We start from the raw sequence: 7,632 nt of genomic DNA on the forward strand, positions 1-7,632 counted from the left end.
CAGATCTTTAGCTGAAAGACACAAGTTTCAGATCTGGATCTGGGTATGGAGATTAGGCCCAAGCAAAGTCGTACACACCCTTACTATCAGATTAAGGCCAGATAAGGAGATTAAGGCCAGGAGATATCCGAATTCAAGGTCATCCTGGGACCAAACAAGTCCCAGATCCAGGCGTGGTGGGTGGGACACACCCTTAATCCTGGCCACGCCCTCTGCTGGAGAGCAATATAAGGCCAGCAGAGGAAGGGAACTTCATTCAGTGTGCTTCACCTGCTTGCATTTCCTTGCCAGCACTGCTGTTGGAAAGGACTTCTACAGGGAGCCAGCTGAAACAACCAGCCTAGTTGGGAGCACCTGGTTTGTGTGAGCAACGCCTAGATCCTGGGACTTGCTGCGTTCCCCTGCTGCTGCAGTCATGGCGTCTTCCACCGTGGCCAAGAAAGAGCAGCGCCTTCCTAAAGTGGCCCAGGTCAAAAACAAAGCTGCGGCCGAGGTGCAGATAACTGCAGAGCAGCTCTTAAGGGAAGCGAAAGAGAGAGAACTCGAGCTCCTCGCGCCTCCACCTCAGCAGAAGATCACAGACGCAGACGAATTCAATGATTACAAACTCCGGAGAAGAAAGGCCTTTGAAGAAAACCTCAGACACAAGAGGACTGTGATCAGCAACTGGATCAAATACGCACAATGGGAGGAAAGCCTGAAGGAGCTCGATAGGGCTCGATCCATCTACGAGCGTGCTTTAGATGTGGACTACCGCAATCTTACCCTCTGGCTGAAATATGCAGAGATGGAGATGAAGAACCGCCAGGTCAACCATGCCCGAAACATCTGGGACCGTGCCATCACAACTCTGCCCCGAGTCAAGCAGCTCTGGTACAAGTACACGTACATGGAGGAGCTGTTGGGCAACGTCGCTGGTGCTCGTCAGGTGTTTGAGCGCTGGATGGAATGGCAGCCTGAGGAGCAGGCCTGGCACTCGTACATCAACTTGGAGCTGAGATACCAAGAGGTGGAGCGGGCCCGCACCATTTATGAACGCTTTGTGCTCGTGCACCCTGCTGTGAAGAACTGGATCAAGTATGCTTTGAAGAGCGGCACGCTTGTGTTGCTCGTGCGCGGAAAGTCTACGAGAGAGCCGTGCAGTTTTTCGGCGAGGAGCATATGGACCAACACCTCTATGTGGCCTTTGCAAAATTTGAGGAGAATCAGAAAGAACTGGAAAGGGTGCGAGTTATCTACAGATATGCCCTGGATAGGATTTCCAAACAGGAGGCCCAAGAACTCTTGACAAACTACACCATCTTTGAGAAGAAGTTTGGTGACCGGAGGGCTGTAGAAGAGAGCATAGTGAGAAAACGCCGGTTCCACTATGAAGAAGAAGTGAAGGCGAATCCGCACAATTACGACGCGTGGTTTGATTACTTACGCTTGGTGGAAAGTGAGGCAGAAGCCCACACCGTGCGGGAAGTCTATGAGAGAGCCATCGCCAGTGTGCCACCGGTGCTGGAGAAGAGGCACTGGAAGCGCTACATCTACCTCTGGGTTAACTATGCGCTCTATGAAGAGCTGGAGGCCAAGGATCCCGTGAGGACGAGACGCGTCTATCAAGCGTCTCTGCAGCTCATTCCTCACACAAAGTTCACCTTTGCCAAAATGTGGTTATATTACGCCCAGTTTGAAATACGACAGAAGAAGCTGCCTTTGGCCAGAAGAGCTTTGGGCACTTCCCTAGGCAAATGTCCAAAGAACGAGTTGTTCAAAGCCTACATAGCCCTGGAGCTGCAGCTTCGAGAGTTTGACAGATGCAGGAAGCTTTATGAGAAGTTTCTGGAATTCGGACCTGAAAATTGTGCCTCGTGGATCAAGTTTGCAGAGTTAGAGACAATCCTTGGTGACGTTGAGAGAGCTCAGGCAATCTATGAATTAGCCATCAGCCAGCCGCGCTTGGATATGCCAGAGCTACTTTGGAAATCCTATATTGATTTTGAGATGGAGCAGGAAGAGCCCGAGAGAACACGGAACCTTTACCGACGGTTGCTTCAGAGAACACAGCACGTCAAGGTGTGGATCAGTTTTGCTCAGTTTGAGTGCTCTTCTGGGAATGAAGGAAGTGTGGCGAAATGCAGACAGATTTATCAAGAAGCCAACAGATCCATGAGACACTGTGAGGACAAAGCAGAGAGGCTTATGCTGCTGGAATCCTGGAGAACTTTTGAAGGCGAGTTTGCTGGATCCTCTGGTAGTACTATGTCCAAGTTTCTAATTTACCACCAGACTGATTTCCAGAGTGGTTGTACCAGCTTGCAATCCCACCAACAATGAAGGAGTGTTCCTCTTTCTCCACATCCTGCCAGCATCTGCTCTCACCTGAATTTTTGTTCTTAGCCATTCTGACTGGTGTGAGGTGGAATCTCAGGGTTGTGTTGATTTCCATTTCCCTGATGATTAAGGATGTTGAACATTTTTTCAGTTGCTTCTCAGCCATTCAGTTTTCCTCAGTTGAGAATTTTTTGTTTAGTTCTGTACCCCATTTTTTAATGGGGATATTTGATTTTCTGGAGTCCAGCTTATAAAATTGTAAAGCTTCTGTAAGGTAAAAGACACTGTCAATAAGACAAAAAGACCACCAACAGATTGGTTAAGGATTTTTATCAATCCTAAAACCTATAGGGGACTAATATTGGGGCCATTCTAAATTCCCCAGAAAGACAACTAGAACAATCATCTTCAGCCCCCAATCCCAGGAACTGGGATGACAACTTTGTTAACTTCTTCCTGCTGAATATGGGAGTTGAGATATTTTGTAAGTAGGGAAGGGTAGGGAAAAATATGAGAGTTGGGTAGGACATAAGAAGGACATGACAATTGTTCTAGTCTCTGATGTCTTAATTTCTGATTGGTTCCATCTGACAGGTTTATTGAGGGAAGATGTCCTGGACTACAGGACATTGGAGGTTCTAGAAGGCCAGTTTAGCAGGTCTCATGATGAATCTCCCCAAAGCTGAACCATATGCAGTCTACAATTCTCAAAACCAAATGTAAGTACCATCAAGGTATTTGTACAAAACTCTAGATCATTCCCATCTTGATATTAAACAATCTATAAGGAGTAAAGAAAATTAAACAAATGCTATTTAAGCCTTAGTAAATTCTGATTGATGTTTGTCATGTGTGTTTGCTTGTGAGTGCACTTTTTCTCTCTCATACACACAGACACTCACACAGAGAATCAGAGGGAGGGAGAGAGACAGAGGGAGGGAGAGAGACAGAGGGAGGGAGAGAGACGGACAGATACAGGCAGAGGGAGGGAGAGAGATGGATAGAGACAGGAGGCAGAGAGAGGGAGAGAAACAGACAGGGACAGAGACAGACAGAAGGTGAGAGGAAGAGAGATGGAGATAGAGACAGAGGAGGAGAGGGAGAGAGACAGAGGGGGAGAGGGAGAGAGACAGAGGGGAAGAGGGAGAGAGACAGAGGGGGAGAGGGAGAGAGACAGAGAAAGACAGAGGGGGAGAGGGAGAGAGACAGAGGGGGAGAGGGAGAGAGACAGAGAAAGACAGAGGGGGAGAGGGAGAGAGACAGAGGGAGAGAGGAAGAGAGAGAGACATTGGGGGAACAGGGGAGAGAGGGGGAAAAGGGTGGAGAGAGAGAAACAGAGGGAGAGACAAAGAGAGCAGAGTGAGCAATACAGAGAGAGACTCAGAGGGAGAGGGAGCAATACAGAGAGAGACTCAGAGGTAGAGGGAGCAATACACCAAAAGAGACAGAGGGAAAGAGGGAGAAAGAGACAGAGGGAGAAAGAGACAGAGGGAGACAGAGGGAGAGAGCGAGACAGAAGGAGAGAGCGAGACAGAGGGAGAGAGAGCAAGACAGAGGGAGAGAGAGCGAGACAGAGGGAGAGAGACAGAGACAGAGGGAGAGAGACAGAGACAGAGGGAGAGAGACAGAGACAGAGGGTGAGCTAGCAATAGAGAGAGAGAGAGAGACAGAGTGATAGAGGGGGAGCTAGCAATAGAGAGAGACAGAGGTAGAGCAAGAGAGAGAGAGGGAGAGCAAGAGAGAGGGAGAGAGAGAGACACACACACAGAGCAGAGCAAGCAATACAGAGAGAGAGACACAGGGGAGAGCGAGCAATAGAGAGAGAGAGACAGACAGAAGGAGACAAAGGGAGAGAGCAGGAGAGAGAGAGAGAGGGAGCAATATATATAGAGACAGAGGGAGGCATAGAGAGAGAGACAGAGAGGGAACAATAGAGAGAGAGAGACAGGGAGAGAGCGAGCAATAGAGAAAGAGAGACAGAGGGAGAGGGAGAAATAGAGAGACAGAGACAGGGAGAGCGAGCAACAGAGAGAGAGAGACAGAGGGAGAGTAAGCAATAGAGGCAGAGAGACATAGTGAGACAGAGGGAGAGTTAGACAGACATAGAGTGAGAGAGAGACACAGACAGACACAGAGACACAACAGAGACACAGAGACAGACACACAGAGAGACAGACACACAGACACAGACAGACACACAGACACAGACAGACACACAGACACAGACAGACACACAGACACAGACAGACACACAGAGAGACAGACACAGAAAGAGACAAACAAAGAGACAGACAGACAGACAGACAGAGACGCACACACACACAAAGACAGAGAGAGAGAGACGCACACACAAACAAAGACAGAGAGAGAGAGAGAGACGCACACACACACAAAGACACAGAGAGAGAGACAGAGGGAGTCAGAGGGAGAGCAAGCAAAAAGAGAGACAGTGGGAGAGAGCAGGAGAGACAGAGGGAGAGAGCATGAAAAAGAGTAGAGAGTGGGTAGAGAAAGAGAATAGAGAGAGAGACCAGGGGGAGAGCTGGAGAGTGTGGGAGAAGTAGAGAGGTGAGGGAGAGAGAAAGAGGGAAAAAGAGCAGGAATATTCTTTGAAGCAAGCTAGGGCTGACAGAAATCTCCTGTGGAACAGTGATTAAGGATTTTCAGTAAAAATACTGACTGAAAGAGGGGCAGGGGACTTCCTCCCTTTATCCAGAAGTGGAATGGCTATTCCTGGTTGTTAACTTGAATATATCTGGGATGAAGTACAGTCCAGATTGGAGGGGTCCCCTTTGATCCAGATCTTTAGCTGAAAGACACAAGTTTCAGATCTGGATCTAGGTATGGAGATTAGCCCAAGCAAGGTCATACACACCTTTACTATCAGGAGATTAAGGTAGGAGATCTCTGAGTTCAAGGTCATCCTGGGACCAAACAAGTCCCAGATCCAGGCGTGGTGGGTGGGACACACCCTTAATCCTGGCCACGCCCTCTGCTGGAGAGCAATATAAGGCCAGCAGAGGAAGGGAACTTCATTCAGTGTGCTTCACCTGCTTGCATTTCCTTGCCAGCACTGCTGTTGGAAAGGACTTCTACAGGGAGCCAGCTGAAACAACCAGCCTAGTTGAGAGCACCAGGTTTGGGTGAGCAACGACTAGATCCTGGGACTTGCTCTTTGCAGCTGATCATTGTTGGAGAGTTGGGACTACAGACTGAAAGTCATCCCAATAAATTTCCTCCATATAGAGAAGACTCTCGAGAACTGCAACTAATACCAGGAGACAGGATGTATCCGCATTGTAGACAGGCAGTTTTTAACACAGTGGAAAGTACTTTAAGCCTGTAATCGGAAGGAAACCAAAGGACTTTGCTATCTTGAGCTGAGGACTGTGGTCATAGGAGTGTTTTCCCAGAGCTAGATTAATCACTTCTCTGAAGTGCATTGATCAACTCTGGACTTGCATTTAGCGCCACATGAAAACCCCACTCCTAAGGGGAACTCCTGCTTTGTGGGCCAGCTGTGTTGTAGGGCCCTGTTGTTGAAGGGCTTTGGTGGATGCCTCTAGTGAGCCTGGGTTGCTCCCAAGCTCGCATTCCCTGGCTGCAGTCATGCCTTAGTCCACTGTGCCCAGGAAATAGCAGCGCTATCCTAAAGTGGTCCAAATCAAAAACAAAGCTGCGGCCGAGGTGCAGATAACTGCAGAACGGCTTTTAAGGGAAGCTAAAGAGAGAGAACTCGAGCTCCTCGCACCTCCACCTCAGAAGAAGATCACAGACGCAGACGAATTCAATGATTACAAACTCCGGAGAAGAAAGGCCTTTGAAGAAAACCTCAGAAGAGGACTGTGATCAGCAACTGGATCAAATACGCACAACGGGAGGAAAGCTTGAAGGAGCTCGATAGGGCACGATCCATATACAAGTGTGCTTTAGATGTGTACTTCCTAAAACTTACCCTCTGCCTGAAACATGCAGAATGGAGATGAAGATCCACCAAGACAACTATGCCCGAAAAATCTGCCACGAGCCAAGCAGTTCTGGTACAAGTACACGTACATGGAGGAGCTGTTGGGCAACGTCGCTGGTGCTCGTCAGGTGTTTGAGCGCTGGATGGAATGGCAGCCTGAGGAGCAGGCCTGGCACTCGTACATCAACTTGGAGCTGAGATACCAAGAGGTGGAGCGGGCCCGCACCATTTATGAACGCTTTGTGCTCGTGCACCCTGCTGTGAAGAACTGGATCAAGTATGCTCGCTTTGAAGAGCGGCACGCTTGTGTTGCTCGTGCGCGGAAAGTCTACGAGAGAGCCGTGCAGTTTTTCGGCGAGGAGCATATGGACCAACACCTCTATGTGGCCTTTGCAAAATTTGAGGAGAATCAGAAAGAACTGGAAAGGGTGCGAGTTATCTACAGATATGCCCTGGATAGGATTTCCAAACAGGAGGCCCAAGAACTCTTGACAAACTACACCATCTTTGAGAAGAAGTTTGGTGACCGGAGGGCTGTAGAAGAGAGCATCGTGAGAAAACGCCGGTTCCACTATGAAGAAGAAGTGAAGGCGAATCCGCACAATTACGACGCGTGGTTTGATTACTTACGCTTGGTGGAAAGTGAGGCAGAAGCCCACACCGTGCGGGAAGTCTATGAGAGAGCCATCGCCAGTGTGCCACCGGTGCTGGAGAAGAGGCACTGGAAGCGCTACATCTACCTCTGGGTTAACTATGCGCTCTATGAAGAGCTGGAGGCCAAGGATCCCGTGAGGACGAGACGCTTCTATCAAGCGTCTCTGCAGCTCATTCCTCACAAAGTTCACCTTTGCCAAAATATGGTTATATTACGCCCAGTTTGAAATACGACAGAAGAATCTGCCATTGGCCAGAAGAGCTATGGCACTTCCCTAGGCAAATGTCCAAAGAACAAGTTGTTCAAAGGCTACATAGAACTGGAGATACAGCTTCAAGGATTTGACAGATGCAAACTGCCAAGTTTGCAGAGGAAGCTGCAAAAAGGCCTAAACTCAAGCTTTTGGCAATGACCAAGCTTTGGTAGAAACATTGACAAGGAGAAGCTTATCTAACTGCGGCCTTGAACTGAGGACTGTTGTGATAGGAGTGCTTTCCCAGAGTTACATTAATCGCTTCTGAGAACTCTATTCATTTACCCCATGTTAAAACACCTTCTCAGACCCCAAAACATTTTCTTAGGTCCTCACAACTAAAGATTCAGTGTTCTCAGACCATTCAATAACTTTGCACCGTTTTAATAATCCAACTATCAGGAGACACAGGTGATTGGTGACAGGCAGCAGTCACTG

General features: G+C 48.6%; 1 pseudogene; it reads left to right on the forward strand.

The window, feature by feature from the left end:
* The first annotated feature begins 412 nt into the window (after window positions 1–412).
* On the forward strand, window positions 413–7,353 carry LOC110295603 (crooked neck-like protein 1 pseudogene; annotated as a pseudogene).
* Window positions 7,354–7,632: the final 279 nt, after the last annotated feature.

Source organism: Mus caroli, unplaced genomic scaffold (genome assembly GCF_978045245.1).
Source record: "Mus caroli unplaced genomic scaffold, Mus_caroli_1 scaffold_7, whole genome shotgun sequence".
Classification (NCBI taxonomy): Eukaryota; Metazoa; Chordata; class Mammalia; order Rodentia; family Muridae; genus Mus; species Mus caroli.